The sequence below is a fragment of the Cyprinodon variegatus genome, unplaced genomic scaffold (genome assembly GCF_000732505.1).
Source record: "Cyprinodon variegatus isolate N-32 unplaced genomic scaffold, C_variegatus-1.0 Scaffold226, whole genome shotgun sequence".
NCBI classification, from domain to species: domain Eukaryota; kingdom Metazoa; phylum Chordata; class Actinopteri; order Cyprinodontiformes; family Cyprinodontidae; genus Cyprinodon; species Cyprinodon variegatus.
Genome location: NW_015150679.1, coordinates 300,378 through 316,528, shown reverse-complemented (window position 1 = coordinate 316,528; position 16,151 = coordinate 300,378). Strand labels below are relative to the sequence as shown.

General features: G+C 40.1%; 1 protein-coding gene across 1 annotated transcript in view; it reads left to right on the top strand.

Moving 5' to 3' along the window:
• LOC107088672 (lipoma-preferred partner homolog) overlaps window positions 1-16,151 on the top strand; it is a 103,198-nt gene that overhangs the window by 14,238 nt on the left and 72,809 nt on the right. The window lies entirely within an intron of this gene.

Genomic DNA, 16,151 nt, shown 5'->3' with positions numbered 1-16,151 from the left:
GGGGATGTTTATGTTGCTGCGGTCTGCAGTCTGGACGTTAGATGTCGCTGAAAATTACACACTGTAGCTTTAAAACACCCAAAAACCAAATTATGTTTTTAAAACTGCAGTTGAATGATTGCTGCATGTTAGGGTGTTTATAGCACTGATGCCGTGTAGCTAGAAGGTCTTGGGTTTGATTCCTAGTCCGGAGTCTTTCTGCATTGAGTTGGCCTGTCCTCCATGTGCATGCCTGGGTTTTCTCTGGGTACTCTAGCTTCCTCCCACAGTCCTGAAACAGAACTGGTTAATAGGCGTCTTTACGTTTGACTTTGGATGTGTGTGTGTGTGTGTATGCATGCTATTTAGTCTCTGTGCTGCCCTGTAAGAGACACCTAGAGAGGATGAATGGATGAATGGATGGACGGATAATCATTTATTTGATGCGTTATTTAATTTCCCTCTGGAATTAATAAAGCATTTTGAATTGATTTATGTGAAACCGTATTATAAAACTGAGGCTGAAAAACATCAAACTGGCATTGACAGAAGAAAAAATTTTTACAAAACAAATTAATTTAACATTAGTGATTGTTAGTGACTGATTATCAAATCAATTCATCTAATTTGGGAGACCTTGAATGCAGATTGAGTTTGAACAATTTTAAATCTGTTACTTCCATCGTTTCCTTTTCCTTCCATTTCCCAAATACATACAGTAACAAAACATGTTGGTCTTTTCCATAAAATCTAATTACAGTGTATCTAATTGTTGTAATAAAAAGTCAACATTTCCAGTGTAAATTTAAAATGAATTAAAACCCGATGGGGTGAATCTACATCCAGACACATGAACTCCCCTGTATGTTTAAAAGCAGGATTCAGACCTGCAAGAAAGCAGTAAGCCAGCACCCCCCCAACCCCTCTGCATGAACAGTGGCCCCTGCTGGCTCCTCCGGTGCATAACCAACCCCCCCTCCATCAGTTCCAACTCCTTTGAGCTCACAAACAAGTTTCTCTGTGTTTATGGAGAGTTGCCTAAACTTTCTTCCTCCCTGAGCTCCTCACATCCTCCTCCTGTCCACAAATAGGGAGCTTTTATTCCTCCCCCGGGTTGGAGGCTGTGAAACGTGTGCACTTTCTAAACTTTCTCTTCTCTTCCTTTTCCATCTCTGCGTCTAATCAAGGCGGCGTCCCCAAGCGGATGGGCCGCTGCGGCGTCGGTAGCGGTAGCACTTGGTCAGACTGTCATGCAGATAAGCCATGTCGTTGTTTAGAGGGGAGGGTGGAGGGATCAATCATGGTTTGCTGAGGAGGTGAAATTACACAGGAGATGGACAGCAGTGTGGATTTCAGAAGGGAAGTGCACTTTGCCAGGACATCGATTTGAGGAGACTGACCTGTATGGGTCCTCATTATGTCCACCACACGGCCTTAAATATAGATTCAGGTTCCCACAGGAGGACCAAGCTGGACAGATGCTTTGAGATTTCACCCAAAACCAGGAAAACCTGCATCCTGTTTAATATGGAGTTTGCAGGACTGTAATGGTACAGAGAGAGGCGCCAAATAAGTTTCCTCCTGGTCCCGGCAATTTGTGCAGTCATTTGTTGTTGTGGCTGTTTCCTTCTTTCCTTTTTTTTTTCCTTTCTCCCCAGATTGCTCGTGGCGCCCCTTCTCTTCACTCTCAGATTTTCAAATATCTGTTTGCAAGGGGGATGCGTCAGTTCTGAACAGATGACCTAGTTTTTATGCACGCACCATCTTACACGCATAGAAAGGACCCCTCTACATACGTTACATGTCTGTGAACACGCCCGATTCGATGGTGCCACGCAGGTTCTGTTAACGCCGCAGATTTGAGCGGCTGTGGAAACACGTCAGTTATAGAATTGGTTAATTTTTAATTATCGCTGGCTGCTCTGTACACAGCTGCTCTACGGTTGACTGTTATTTTATTTTTTTTTTCCTTCAGCATTTAATTGGAGCTGAAACAGCATGACCTATTTTGTTTGGAGAGAATGTATACTTTATCTGTGCCTCCTCAGAACGTGGCCCTGAGCTTAATTTTGCAGCGCGGTTCTTCTCAAAGTGTAACACAGTGCAGATTATTCTAACCTGTTTAGCATTGCAAGCAGCAAATTCATCAACTGGATTACACAAATATATTCACCCCTTTTTGCCTTTATTTGCATGAATGGAATCAACAACGTAGCTAATAGAAAAGTGACAAAGCAGGTTTGGCTTTGAAGATTTGCCCTTTTTTTGGTTTCGTCTTCATTTGAAGCACCTGCTTCATGGGTTATGATGCGTGTGCCCTGTTGGTAGAAATCTGCCTGTTCAGGCTTTAGAGTGAGTCAGCAACAGTAATGAGGGGCCACTTTTCTGTTAAAGTGCTCTGTTGTGTCACCGAAGAGCAAACACAAAGGTCAGTTATGAAGCTGCGCTCTGCAGCATCAGATCAAATCAAGCCGTGCTCTGTGAAATAGTGCACTCAGATTTTAGCCTTTTTAACCCAACGCTGTCAAAGTGATGTAAAAAATCTGAGTATCTATGTTACCAAGCCCTAAATTAAGACACAAACACCTTCAATAAAAAAAAACGAAGCCAAAAAATTTTATTTGATTTATTTACAGGGTTTCCGCGGGTCATTAAATTATTATTTTTTAAATTAAGGCCTTAATTTGAAAAAAACGTTTATTAAAAACAATTTCATCAGATATATTGCAATATATTTGAGCAGAACGGTTGATTTCGGTTGATTGTAAAGTCGTATATTTGGAAAAGAAGCTTGATGCGGAGAAAAAGCTAGAGAATAGGAAAATGCAAATTTCAACAAATTTGGCTGGAAAACGAATTCAGGAAATGGCTGCAGTCTGTAGACGGTAAAGATGATGAGATTATGCCGTGTGATTTATATATATATATATGAGGGTCACAGGTACTTGTTGATGGCATTAAAAATATTTCTAAGAGCATTAAAAAGCATTAAATGAAAGTTACTCATTCCTGTATAAACCCTGATTTATCTAAGTAAACTTGTTACGCTGTTGAAGAACTGCGAAATGTTCCTGCTTCCATCCAACATAGCTAATATGTCCTGCAGGGGCAGATAATTGATTGATTGATCCTCAGCCGCTTCTTTAAAACCAAAATAATCCAAAACATTTTCCTGCTTTAAGTCATTTTTGAGATGCTTTAACCTGTTGTTACAGGGGAAACTCATCCATAATGATCTGCAAAAAAGCAGTGGCTGTTACTTTCTATACAGTCTGCAATACATTCTACAGTTCTACAGTGAGAAAGATTACTTTAGAAAATATTTCAGACAGCTGCCAGTCCTCTCAGGTATGGGTATTCCTTTTAATCAGGCAAGGCTTGAAGAGATTGGGGGAAAAAACAAGAACTAGTTCCTATCCTTTAAACACCTTAGTTAGAAAACTTCATGTTAAAGTTCATAACAGGACTCCAAGAAACACCTTTTCTCTTTGATAGAATAATGGGGAAACATCTTATGCTTCTGCGGGGCAACTAATTTGTGACTTAGAGGAAAATGTGAGGACAAAACAGCTGCATGTGGCTGAAAAATGTTTAAAAACTTCTCCAAAATATAAAGCTCTTCCATTTTTTTTCCGCCTTCCACAGATAGATAATAGCCAATCCCATTTTCTGGACGTTTTTGTAATCAAAAAGTTTTTTTATTCATCTAATCAACAGTCATTATAAATATGAGCACTTAATTAAGAAATAAACTACCTTAAGCTGTGCATGCACGATGGGATTTTTTTAAATCGTTGCGTGCAGCTATAGCTCACACTGTACGACGAAACTGCAGGGTTTACGTCTAAAAACCACGTCGGACTCAACTTCGCAGTGAGATGACGCTACCCGGACTCGTCTATCCAGAAACCAAGCGGATTGAAGAGGAATATAAAGCTCACTAGAGTGAAATGCGCTGCCTTGGCAGATTGTGCAATTTTGCGTTCTGAAAGCCCTTAAAAGAAAAGGCGACAACGTATTTGGACAAAGACTTGGCTGAGCAAACGTGGCTACTACGGTCTGTCAGTTTTACAGAAAGAACTCCATGTTACTCGCCCCGCCGCCATGCTTCTGTGTTTTCATCTGAGAGGAAAAGGATTTGCTGAATTTCAAACATGTTTGATTTTCTCCCAACCTCACCATTCCTGATTGTGAGATGGTCGTGAGAGGCTGATTGCTCCTCGTTACCCCCTGTTCACGACGCAGTCATGCAGGAATTTTTCGATCGGGCTGAAAGTCGGCCGGATCGAAAAATTCCTGCATGACTTGAAAGTCGCCCCGAAAACAGTAAAAAAATGGCACAGTGTAAGCCCGGCTTTACTGGTTTATTTTTCTATTTAAAGCCTATACGTACACTACCATGGTGCAATGACCCAATCCATGCATGATCCGAGTCCAACTGTGCTTTTTCCTCCTGTGTAGGTGATACTTGGCTTAAAGCATGGTGAAGCTGCACCAGGGGTTGTATACTTAAAAATGGCTTCAAACAGATGCTCAATGATACAACCCTACATCTTTGACTCTAAGTCAGGCCTAGAAGCAGAAGTGGAGACTCCTGAACCAGCTAGGATGCAGCAAGCAGTTTTTGTTTCATTAAGTATCCCATTATTTGCTTGTGCAAAATGACACATTGTTATAAAAATAATAAAAAACATAATTAAGTTGCATACTTACATCTCAGTCATCTGCAGATTTGCAACAAAGAATACAGACAGAAGTCCTTTCAGACGAAGCTTTTTGTCCAGCAACCAAATATTTGTCCTTCTCAGGAACCAAACAAGATATGTAATTGTTGCCAAAATATGTTTTTAAAAGCCCTATAGGCTCCAATTGAAGTACAAAACTGTGTAAAAAGAGAACTTTGCTTATTAGATTCCCTTCAACAATTTGTAATTTCAACTATAAAGCAAGATGGTGAAGGAGTGATGATATGGGGTCCCTGAAATTTCTCTTGTGTCAGTCCTGGTATGATTAACATGATGTTTAAAGCTAAATGGACCTTAAAGTTTCAGAATCCACTCATTTAACTTTTGTTTTATTCAGTAGCTCACTCTATTTAAATGCTGTTTTTTTCAGAACGATCACGTCGTCCTGCTGGCCTGTTATTTGTTACTTATGCGATTAAAGCTTATGGTTCCCCCAATTTGTTAGTAAAGCCCTTTATGTATATTTTCAATAACAATGGAGGTATGATACTGCACATATGTACAGAGGGTAAAAAAGGAATTAGCTCTCCGCGGCTAAGCTACTAGCACTTTCCAGAGAAGTTTGGAAATAAAGAAAAAAAAGAGGGATAAGACGCAACTAGCACTGAAGCTGCCGAGGCGTTCAGTTGTGGCTGCAGAGTAGATGGCTGTCAGAGTAAACCACCACATTAATACTGATGCTAGTGATAGAAATGTTATTCTCTCTCTACAGCCTAAACAATGTCATAAATAAATAGATTTTTGTTTGATTGATTCCTGCTTTGATGTGGCGTATCTGCTTGCATTTATTAGAAATGTGAATTTTCTTTTTTCTTGATGTTCTGATAGGAGGCTCTGGAGAGGTTTGACCCAAACTTAGAGTTTTTGTAGATCAGTTTATTTAATTAGTGTTATTTGCAGTTGCCGCTGGTGGAGTGTTCTCGTCTCTAGGGGGGGCTATAAATTCAAAATGGTCTCTGATCATGCCAATCTGTTGCTTTTGTCAGCTTTCTGACTTTCCATCTGACTTTCTGATAATTCTGCAGTGCTACCAATAGATGGCGCCACATCTGTTTCTGTCTGTTCATTGTGCCCTCTGCTGGAATTCTGTTTAGGCTTAAAAGGGATACTTTATTATTTGTATATATAAACTTATTTTATGAAAACCAAATGGCTTTAGATTTTTTTTTCCTTTTTGAACAGGCAAATAGCCTGACTGAGCTCCTTTAATGCCAATATTGTCCACTGTTTAGTTTAAATACCATTTGAAAAGAAACATCTAAACTTCCTCCAGTTGTCCCTGAATGGATCAACTCTACAAGCCATTGCTGATAGTTGTTCTACTAGTAGCTGAAATATGGTTGGAGTTTCCTCTTAATGGTTGCCATTTTACTGTGTTTGTCAGACTGCACAAAAAAACCCCGCAACCTTTTTTACAAATTCCTAAGAGGAGAAAAAACAAATCTATTGTCACAGCTGGAACACTGGACTCATAACATAAAGTGGTGTGCTTGAAATATCCAGCAATCAGCACAAATGCATTGAAGTGCTGTGTTTTCCCTGCACTGAAACAGCAGTTTCAGTTTACCAGCATAAGGACCAGATGACTGATGTTTTCATCCTAATGGAAGCTTAAGATTAAAAGTGAAAACAGTTTATTTGCTTCTAGACACACAGAAACGCCTAAGAAACACACAGAAACTCCCTGTACGGATAGTGGGACTGATCCAGCAATCCCTCCATTGTTGTGGTAAAATGGAGTTGCCTAAGCTGTTATAATCACTTGTTTAGTGTTAGAGCAACAAATGCTTATTTTTAGATATATCCAATCCAATAATAAAGGTCCAATCCCTCATGAACCCTTGCTAATGCAGTGGTCCGTGCTCTTTTGTCGAGTTTATTATTGCTCCTAATAGGGCCTTTTCATCATTCAGGACCCTTCTGTCCATTTCAGATAATTCCATTGTGATTTGGGGAGACAAAGGAAGCGGGATGTCAGATTGAGCCGACTGAAGCGTCTCTCCTCAGAGCCTGAGTTAAAGCTGCGGCTCCATTGGCAGTAAAGAGCGTTTTCCATTGTAAAGTCCATCATCATTTAATCTGTGGATAAATATGGCTGCGAGTGATTATGTCGTCCCCAGTTTGTGCTGATGGTGCAGGAGGGTGTTGAGCTGTTATTAAAGGTAAGGCAGCTGCTTAGGGTTTGAGGTAAAAGAAGCACCATGCAGCTGATTGATGTCTCCAGGTATACAGACAAAGATTAGTGTTTAGTTAATGCTTTTCATTGGTCTCTTCCTTTCCTGTCGTTGTCTCATTCGACTTAGCGTTTTATTTATTTTGCCGTTTCTGCACTTGTTCAATTTCATTGTCTTTGCATGTCCTATCTGGACAGACAATCAAAGCTTTATATATTTATGAGTGTGGAACTTCTTACTTCTGGAACCCATTAAGTAAACCCAATCAAAGTGTTTTGTGTTTATCATCTCTCAGGAGACAAAGCAAATGAATTTACTGTAAATCTTAAGTCAAAAAGAAGCAAAATCGTAATTGTAAATCGTTAGTCAAAAGGAAGCAAAGGTTTTTTTATTGCTTTTCATACAAAGGCGAATCTTACCCAGTTCTATTCCATATATTTGTTTTCTCTTCTCACTGAGAAAAAAATCAATCCATCATCTAAATTCTAAATTCAACCGGTGTTTGCATAAAGACATAAACTTACAAAACACACACACACACACAATCACTATGTTTTGACCTTTGAGGAAAAGGCTTTAGCAGTTGTCTACATTAAAAACCGAAAAGTTTACCACAGAGACAGAGTTAGTAAAAACTCTGTCTCTGTGTTTTGTTTGTTTTTTTACATTTAAGCACCTGGAGGTAAAAACCCCCTTAGCAAACTCCAAGTCAGATGCAAATCAGCTTGTTGTTCTCATGGGTCATTGAAGTATGTTTTTTTTTTTTTTACATGGATTTTGTGATTGGCCATTTAAATCATGATGAGAGGGCTTGTGTAACCTCCTCAACAGAGCTGTATATATACTTGGGAGTTGAAACCGCAGTCCTTCCCCTCCATCTCTTTTAACAAAGATGGCTTCCTTCACATCGTCTTTCAAATCACCTGTCCAATATCTGAACATTTTTTGTTCGTCAAATGTGTGCCTTTTGCTCTTAGGAGGATATTCTCTAAACATACCATTGAGTTTCAAACATAGCAGCATAATCATACAAAAGACAGAATACCAAAACCAAAGCTCTGTGTTATTTATGCACTCCAGTGCATCGAGGACTGCTCTGAAGGCTGATTTAAACTCAGAAACCAGGTCGTCTTAGTGTGCCTCCACCCCTGCCGCAGACACTCTGGTGCGCCTCTTCAAAATTGTAGGTGACCGCACACAGTCCCGCAGACAGGAGGCCTCTGATTGGTCAAATCTACATCCGCTCTATTTCCTGTTTGGTACCTTACCAGCTTGTTTTGTTTGTATGACCGCCATTGTAGAAAACGACTCGTGAATTCCATCTTCACGAGCAAGCTAGAAGAGCGAGGTGCGGTAGAACGCCGGAACCCTTTTTCCCTGCTCTTTTTCACCCTCGTGACCCTCCGTTGTCACACAAACTCGTNAGTCAAAAGGAAGCAAAGGTTTTTTTATTGCTTTTCATACAAAGGCGAATCTTACCCAGTTCTATTCCATATATTTGTTTTCTCTTCTCACTGAGAAAAAAATCAATCCATCATCTAAATTCTAAATTCAACCGGTGTTTGCATAAAGACTTAAACTTACAAATCCCACACACACACAATCACTATGTTTTGACCTTTGAGGAAAAGGCTTTAGCAGTTGTCTACATTAAAAACCGAAAAGTTTACCACAGAGACAGAGTTAGTAAAAACTCTGTCTCTGTGTTTTGTTTGTTTTTTTACATTTAAGCACCTGGAGGTAAAAACCCCCTTAGCAAACTCCAAGTCAGATGCAAATCAGCTTGTTGTTCTCATGGGTCATTGAAGTATGTTTTTTTTTTTTTTACATGGATTTTGTGATTGGCCATTTAAATCATGATGAGAGGGCTTGTGTAACCTCCTCAACAGAGCTGTATATATACTTGGGAGTTGAAACCGCAGTCCTTCCCCTCCATCTCTTTTAACAAAGATGGCTTCCTTCACATCGTCTTTCAAATCACCTGTCCAATATCTGAACATTTTTTGTTCGTCAAATGTGTGCCTTTTGCTCTTAGGAGGATATTCTCTAAACATACCATTGAGTTTCAAACATAGCAGCATAATCATACAAAAGACAGAATACCAAAACCAAAGCTCTGTGTTATTTATGCACTCCAGTGCATCGAGGACTGCTCTGAAGGCCGATTTATACTCACAAACCAGGTCGTCTTAGTGTGCCTCCACCCCTGCCGCAGACACTCTGGTGCGCCTCTTCAAAATTGTAGGTGACCGCACACAGTCCCGCAGACAGGAGGCCTCTGATTGGTCAAATCTACATCCGCTCTATTTCCTGTTTGGTACCTTACCAGCTTGTTTTGTTTGTATGACCGCCATTGTAGAAAACGACTCGTGAATTCCATCTTCACGAGCAAGCTAGAAGAGCGAGGTGCGGTAGAACGCCAGAACCCTTTTTCCCTGCTCTTTTTCACCCTCGTGACCCTCCGTTGTCACACAAACTCGTAGTATAACCACTCCTTTACTCCTACATCAGAGAACCCATACACAAATGCATGGCAGAGCACTTGAGAGCCAGGAGCTCTGGACAAGATTCATCTGTACACCAAGACCCCCCAAAAAAAACAAAAAACGAAGGCCAATCTTTGATGTCCAAAATATTCAGATTTCCTTATGGGTCTCTGTGTTGTTTACAAAAATCCGAACTTCAACCATAGGCTGTTCTAGTGAGAACAAGAAGAACTGACACACTCCTGGATAGGTGTCCAAGTCTGGTTGCCTCCAGTTTAAGCCCATTTTGTAATTTCCATGAGGCTTTACCAAAAAGTTGCCCAAAAAGAACATTAATATCTTAGGTTTACTTCTAAAATGAACCTTTGAATTATTTATTCATGTTTGGCAAGTAAAAAAAGATTATAATCAGGTTCAAAGTTCTGCAAAATTGACATTTGACAATGATCATTTAAATATGTTTTTGTGATCTGATGAATAATGTTACATGCTTCTCCTCATGTCAAGGCGTACTACTAACTTCACAATGATCATCATGTAAGTGTGTCTGTCCTCTGTTCACCTTACAGGAGCACCTATTATGTGCTGCACAATGTCAATATTCTGTTCAGGGACCTTGATTCTAGCAATTTAATAGCTGCTGATTTTCCTACCGACTTCCATTAGGCATTATATTTTTCTCTCATGTAGTATGGTTTCATTGTGAGTCACTAAAACACTTATCAAACTGTCCAACCCTACGGTTTATTATGCAAAAACTTAGTCATACAGCGGCAAGTTTGCACATGACTTTCCCTTTTTTTTTTTTATTGCTCTGACCGCCTGCCTATCAGCTTTAAGATTTTTTTTAACCACAGCCTCTCTTTCAGACTTTTAACTTTCAAATCTGAAGACTTAGTTAAAGTAAATTTACTTTTAGATGCTTGGCAGATTTGATAAAAAAGAAAATTTTATTGTGAGAAATGGTAAAATCTGAAATCATGTTTTCATGGCGGCTTTAAAAGACAATTTAGTTGAGATAACAGCCCTGTTAAGCCAAAAAATGAGAGATCAGGGGGATCTCATGTAAAAAAATAAAATAAAAAAGCCAGTTTGGGCACAACAAACCTCTGTTGCAATGCTTTTCCGATCTGGTACTATGAGCTTTGTTTTAAAGCATTGGCAAGTCCATATAAACTTTTGACCTTTTGCGAAAATTTGTGACGGCCATGTAAACCTTCTCAGTTCTTAATAACAAAGTCTGTAATTTACTTAAATAAATGTGGCTCCATTTATTTATTTTAACAGGAGCTCAAACCTGATGTAAAAGGTAAAAAGTAAAGTAACACACATTTTTATATCTGACTTTTTCTGTGCGTCACAAGTTTAGAAATTTCTCACTACCCTCAACTTTAAGTGCAAAGTCTTTACATTCTTTTATGCATGAGGCCCATGAACTCCAAAGAAAGGGCCTCGATGTCGCCACAAAGTGATGTTTGGTATCAACTATAAGATCTTCCTTTTTATGCGAGCTTCTAAATTAGTGGAAATCCAACCAAATGACGACAAGGTGTTCCTTTGTAATTGTGAGTGAGGTTCATCATGGCATTTGTTATGTAGCCCTAAAAAGATCTCTTCTTCTAAAAGGTATTTTTGATGGGGCATAAAAGTTACTGTTTGGTTTAACAATAAATGATTAACAAAAGTCAAACTTTACTTTATTTCCAATTTAAACCCCTTATGTCATCATCTGCTGAGGTAGTAGGATCAGAGCAAATGATTTGAAGAAGCTAAAGCAATATACTCCAAACTTTCATTCTGAGTGGGTTTATCTAATCCTTTTTAAGCTTGAAAAGAAGTTTTGCACCAAGGGGCAATCGGAAGACAGACATTGTACAGAGTTGTCATCTGGTGGCAATAAATACTCATACATCCATGAGCTTGGCAGAACCTTCTCACACTTGAAATTTTTCTTAATTTTTTCACACCTTAACTGGGGAAACCGTGACTTGTCACTACTTCGTTAACTCATGATATCTGTTTACAAGTTTGAAGACGTTTCCCTTTCCATCCAGGAAGCTGTTTCAATTTAAAATGTCTAAATAGCATTGAGTTGGAGGCTTTTATACAATTGCCCAACAAACCAAACGAAACAAACACTCCACAGATGCATGGCCCAACACAGAAGAGCAACCTCTTCGGGACAAGACTATGTGGTACATCTACCCCTTATGGACAAAGGACAAAAAAAAAAAGGTGGTTTGAGAGGGGCGTGACAGAAGCCATCTATGTTAAGAAAGAAAAACTAACCCTAAACAGAGGGGGTGGACTCAGATTTCTGCTTTCAAAAACCTACAATGCAGCAATTGAGTTGATCCCTTCCCACTATCATCGCAACCCCAACCCCGGTACAGGAAAGCAGAAGACCTCGTCAGTTCAAAACTTCCCTTTAACAACCTTTTCAGAGACATAGCTTGGTACGGGGTATTGCAGGCTAACAAGAGAAGCCAAACGACCCCCATTCAAAATGGGTGGATCTGTTCATCCGTTTCAATTTGCATGTTTTCTAAACAAAAACAAGGCTTTGTTGGGCTACTGTATAAAACCTCAAACTCAACGCTATTTCTGACATTTTGAATTGTTTAAAGCTTTCTGGATTGGAAGCAAAACATCTTCAAACTGGGAAACAAAAATCCAGTGGATTGTTGTTTAACTATTTAGGAAAGACTACGACCAGGATGATTGAGAATCTTCACCAGCACAAATCTGTAAAGATTTTCAGTCATCCAGGTCATGAACAATCTTGAGAAGTTTAGTTTACGCAACTTGAAGTAAAGTTTTTTAGAAGACATTCCGCCTCTCACTGCAGGCCTTGATGCTCAATTCCGATTTTTTTTTGTGAAATCCAATTTTTTCGCGTTGCTGTTCATATTTCCAAATATATACGACTTGTATGTGATCTCCTGTGTGAACTGCAGTCTTACAATGCAAGCTTCCCGCATGCGCAGTAATGGACGCAATGATGTCACAGGCCAGCGTGCTGATGGTAGTGCCGGCGTGCATCTAGCGGTCTTTTCCAACCATAAAAACACAATCTTTTCAATATGTTTAAGCATAAATACTACTCTCTGCATCTCCGCCGCCATGGTTGTTGTTTTTCTTGTTGCTTTTTGCGTAGCAAGACCCAGAATAGTGACCATTGTCGGATATTAATGGCGTTCAGGTCGGATGAATGCGACCTGGCCGTTCACACACAGGTCGCATTTGAAAAGATCAGATTCGTGTCGGATTCAGGACCACATAGCCATGTGGCCTGGGTCGGATTGAAAAAAATCGGATCTGTGTTGTTCAGACTGCCATGAAAAGATCAGATCCAGGTCGCATATGGGCAAAAAAAATCGGATTTGGGTCACTTCAGGCTGCGGTGTGAACGTAGCCCAAGAGGCTTTCCCAGTTCTTACTGGTGGTGGGGAGCACTGAGATTAATATACTGTACAGTAGGTGGAACAAAATAATTGGGGGGAAAAAACAAAAGCATTATGTGCCTATACACTTATCAGTTGATGACTGAGATGGCTATTTGTTATAAAGCCAGAATTCAACTCTTGAAGACAGAAGCTATTAGCATAAAGGAGGTGTTTGCAAACTAAGAAACGTGTCCAGTACGCCCCTTTATGCTAAACCACCCACATATATGTTGTCTTGCATCTTGGCCAGATAAAACTACCCAAGGCTGATGTCCATAATTGGGACATTTTAATATTGCTTGATTTCATGGCATGAGTTTTTGGTTACAGTCAGTAGCTTTTAACGATGTAAATTGTTGAATAAAGAAATACAACGCTGCAACATTGTTCTGTCAGTTTGCTTCCAGGCATCAGATCAATAAGCTTTTATCATCCTCCTCACATTACAGCCACGCTGAATGATGTCGTTTCATTACTGTGACAGAGCTGCCCATCTCTGCCATATTTCACCCTCCATATCTTTACATCCCCCTTTGTTCTGCGCCATTGGGGTGGGTTGGGCTGCAACAAGGTGTAAATAGCTGCAGCTTCTTGTAGCGTTGCCCTCCACTAACAGAGGTGCAACCCTGATGCCCCTGTAAGCAGTTGTCTCTGTCACTTCAGCGGAGGCAAGAAACTGAGAGCCTGAGGTTTGGATCTTTGCAGGACGCAGCACCGTCAGGGCATCAGGTGAGAACATGTCACATGCAATCCCCACTCCACCCAGAACCCTCCAGCTTCTTCCCGCCCACTTCCACTCCACCACTCACTTAATCACTTCTGACACAATGCCAATTCCACAGTGAGCGCTCCACATGGCTTTATTCATAGATGTGGCAGCCGGGGCAGTGATCAGCTCCTAGAGTCTGTCATTGTGCATCGAGCAGCCGTCGCTTACATGCGCTATTGTTGTTTTTTTGATTACAAGTGCCCTGGCATTTACAAGCCACTGAAAATCACTGCTCTGTCCGAGGGCATTTGATGGTCCATGAAGATGTCTTTCAGCAGGATCACAACTGATGAAAGAAAGCAGACAGCGGATGACCTAGAACCCCTCAGCCTCTTAGGAATCGGAAAACATAAGGGTGGACAACAGGTGCTGCTGTTAACCCAGTCATCGCTAAATTTAAGTCCTAACTTCAATGGAACCGGGGCCGTGTGTCCTGAGGGCACAGGCAAAACAATTTACTGAAGTGAGCCAGACATAACTGGAAACATCATGCCTGCCGCACGCACGGCTACTTTACAGCTCCTATTGTTGTCTCTGAAAAGCTGAACAGGAGCTGCGAAGCAATCATAAAGCATGCAGGGAAGCAATTTCTTTCTCTTATTCAAGTGAAAAATTATTCCATGCTGTCACAAAAGACTCCCTAACAAGGTGCTTTAAACTCCCTGGCAGTGCATTGCTGCAGGGCGGCGAAGAGTGGGATAAGATATAAATGAAGCTTAAAGTCAAGAGTCTGTTTCTGGTAATAGGTGCATTTCGTTCGCTCTCCAGCCCGCTTTTGATGTGGAGCGAAGATTAACTGCGTTCAACTGTCTACTTGACTGTCTTAAATTAACAACACGGGCTGACAGCCAGAGACATTCAGGGAGGCATATGAACTCTAAAAAGATTTACTGTGGGTTTTTTTTCTTTTCGTGCAGCTTGTTGTGTCTATTTTCAGTCCCATGTGTATAGCACCTTTGGCCAGTGTGCATTTCTAAGAAAAGCCGTGGCATTTAAGGTGACAACAAAGAAATACTCTACCAACTGAGGAATGTTTCCCTTTCATCTCCTCCTAATCCTCCCATCATGCGATCCGGGCTAATAGTGGCTGAGAAGGGTGCAGGGTGCCAAGGAATCCCGGCCCAGCTGCTTTCTAGAAAGAAAGTGCTCCTGCGGGGCAGACAGACTCTTACATCCGACATGTTGCTCCCTCACAGCTAATGAGGCCTACTGTCTGGGCTTCCTTTATCAGCGAACTGCATCCTGAGCCAAGCCAAGCCGCATTCATGCATCATAAAGTTTACTCTGCTGGATCCTCAGTGGGCAGTTAGCAGAGCTCAGCGCTTCTCGCTCTCTCTGAATATAAACTACAGGTTGGACTCAGTTCAAACTATGCTGCGTATTGAATATCATTTTAGAAATACTCTAGATCTTTAGTGCTCTAATTTTCATGCCCTTAAGGGAGTCAGATTACAGGTTTATATTTTCTAAGCATCAGATGATTTTACACCTTTGATGTTGTTTATATGAGAGCAATGAAATGAAAATAACATCTAAATCAGAGTCTCAAATACTTTCAGATCCTGTTGTATGAGCTAGCGCTGCAGCACAGATAGCTGGTACAGTAAGTTAGAAAAGGAGCTGAGGCTCTGGCTGCAGGGAGTCTGTTATGTTTAGAACAGATATTACTTCCTGTATTGTAGAAAAATCTCTGCATCAATGTGGTTTCTAGGAATCCCATCAAACCTGCTTTAACCTGTCATATACCACCAGTTGGCTCCAACCTTGAAATTTCAAAGAACAAATGTCCTATTTTTTTAACGCTATTTATCCCATCCCCTCAGACTAGTTCAATTGAAACACTTAGGGGCAAAGCGCGCTAAATACAAATAAAAAAGGCTCCGATGTTCACTTATGAGGAACCAACCGCTTCCACAGTTAAAAAGGCAAAAGAGTTTTAAAATGCTAATTATCATTTAGTTGGTAATCTTAACTGATTTTGACTAGAAAGCAAAAAAAAAACTAACTATTATTGTCAAACTTGACATGGACGTGTTACCCAAATTTCCTGTGTCTGGAGTCGGATAATCCACCTTTATCTCCTCTCACCTCTGAAAGCTAAAGACCATGGATCTGACAACCATGTTTTCTACTCTCCAAAGATGCATTGTGGATGTTTGAACGCTGTTGGATTCTCGTATGTTTATAACAGTCATAGAATGATAATATTGACAGATTTACAATTGTTACTTGGTTATTTGGGAAGAAAAATAAAATAACTTTCCTTCGATGCTATTATCGTATCACATTTTGTGACAAAAACACGCTCCCCTCGTATTACAATATATTTATCTTCAGCATAAAGAATAAAAGCATCCAAACCTTCTATGGTCAACAGGAGGCCGACAACTTGAACACACCGATCAACAGTTGTTTAAAATAAAACACCTAGTTTTGATTCATTACGAAAAAGGCGGGTGTAAATCTTATATTATCTTGTTTAAAACCAAACAACATATATATATATATATATATATATATATATATATATATATATATATATATATATATAT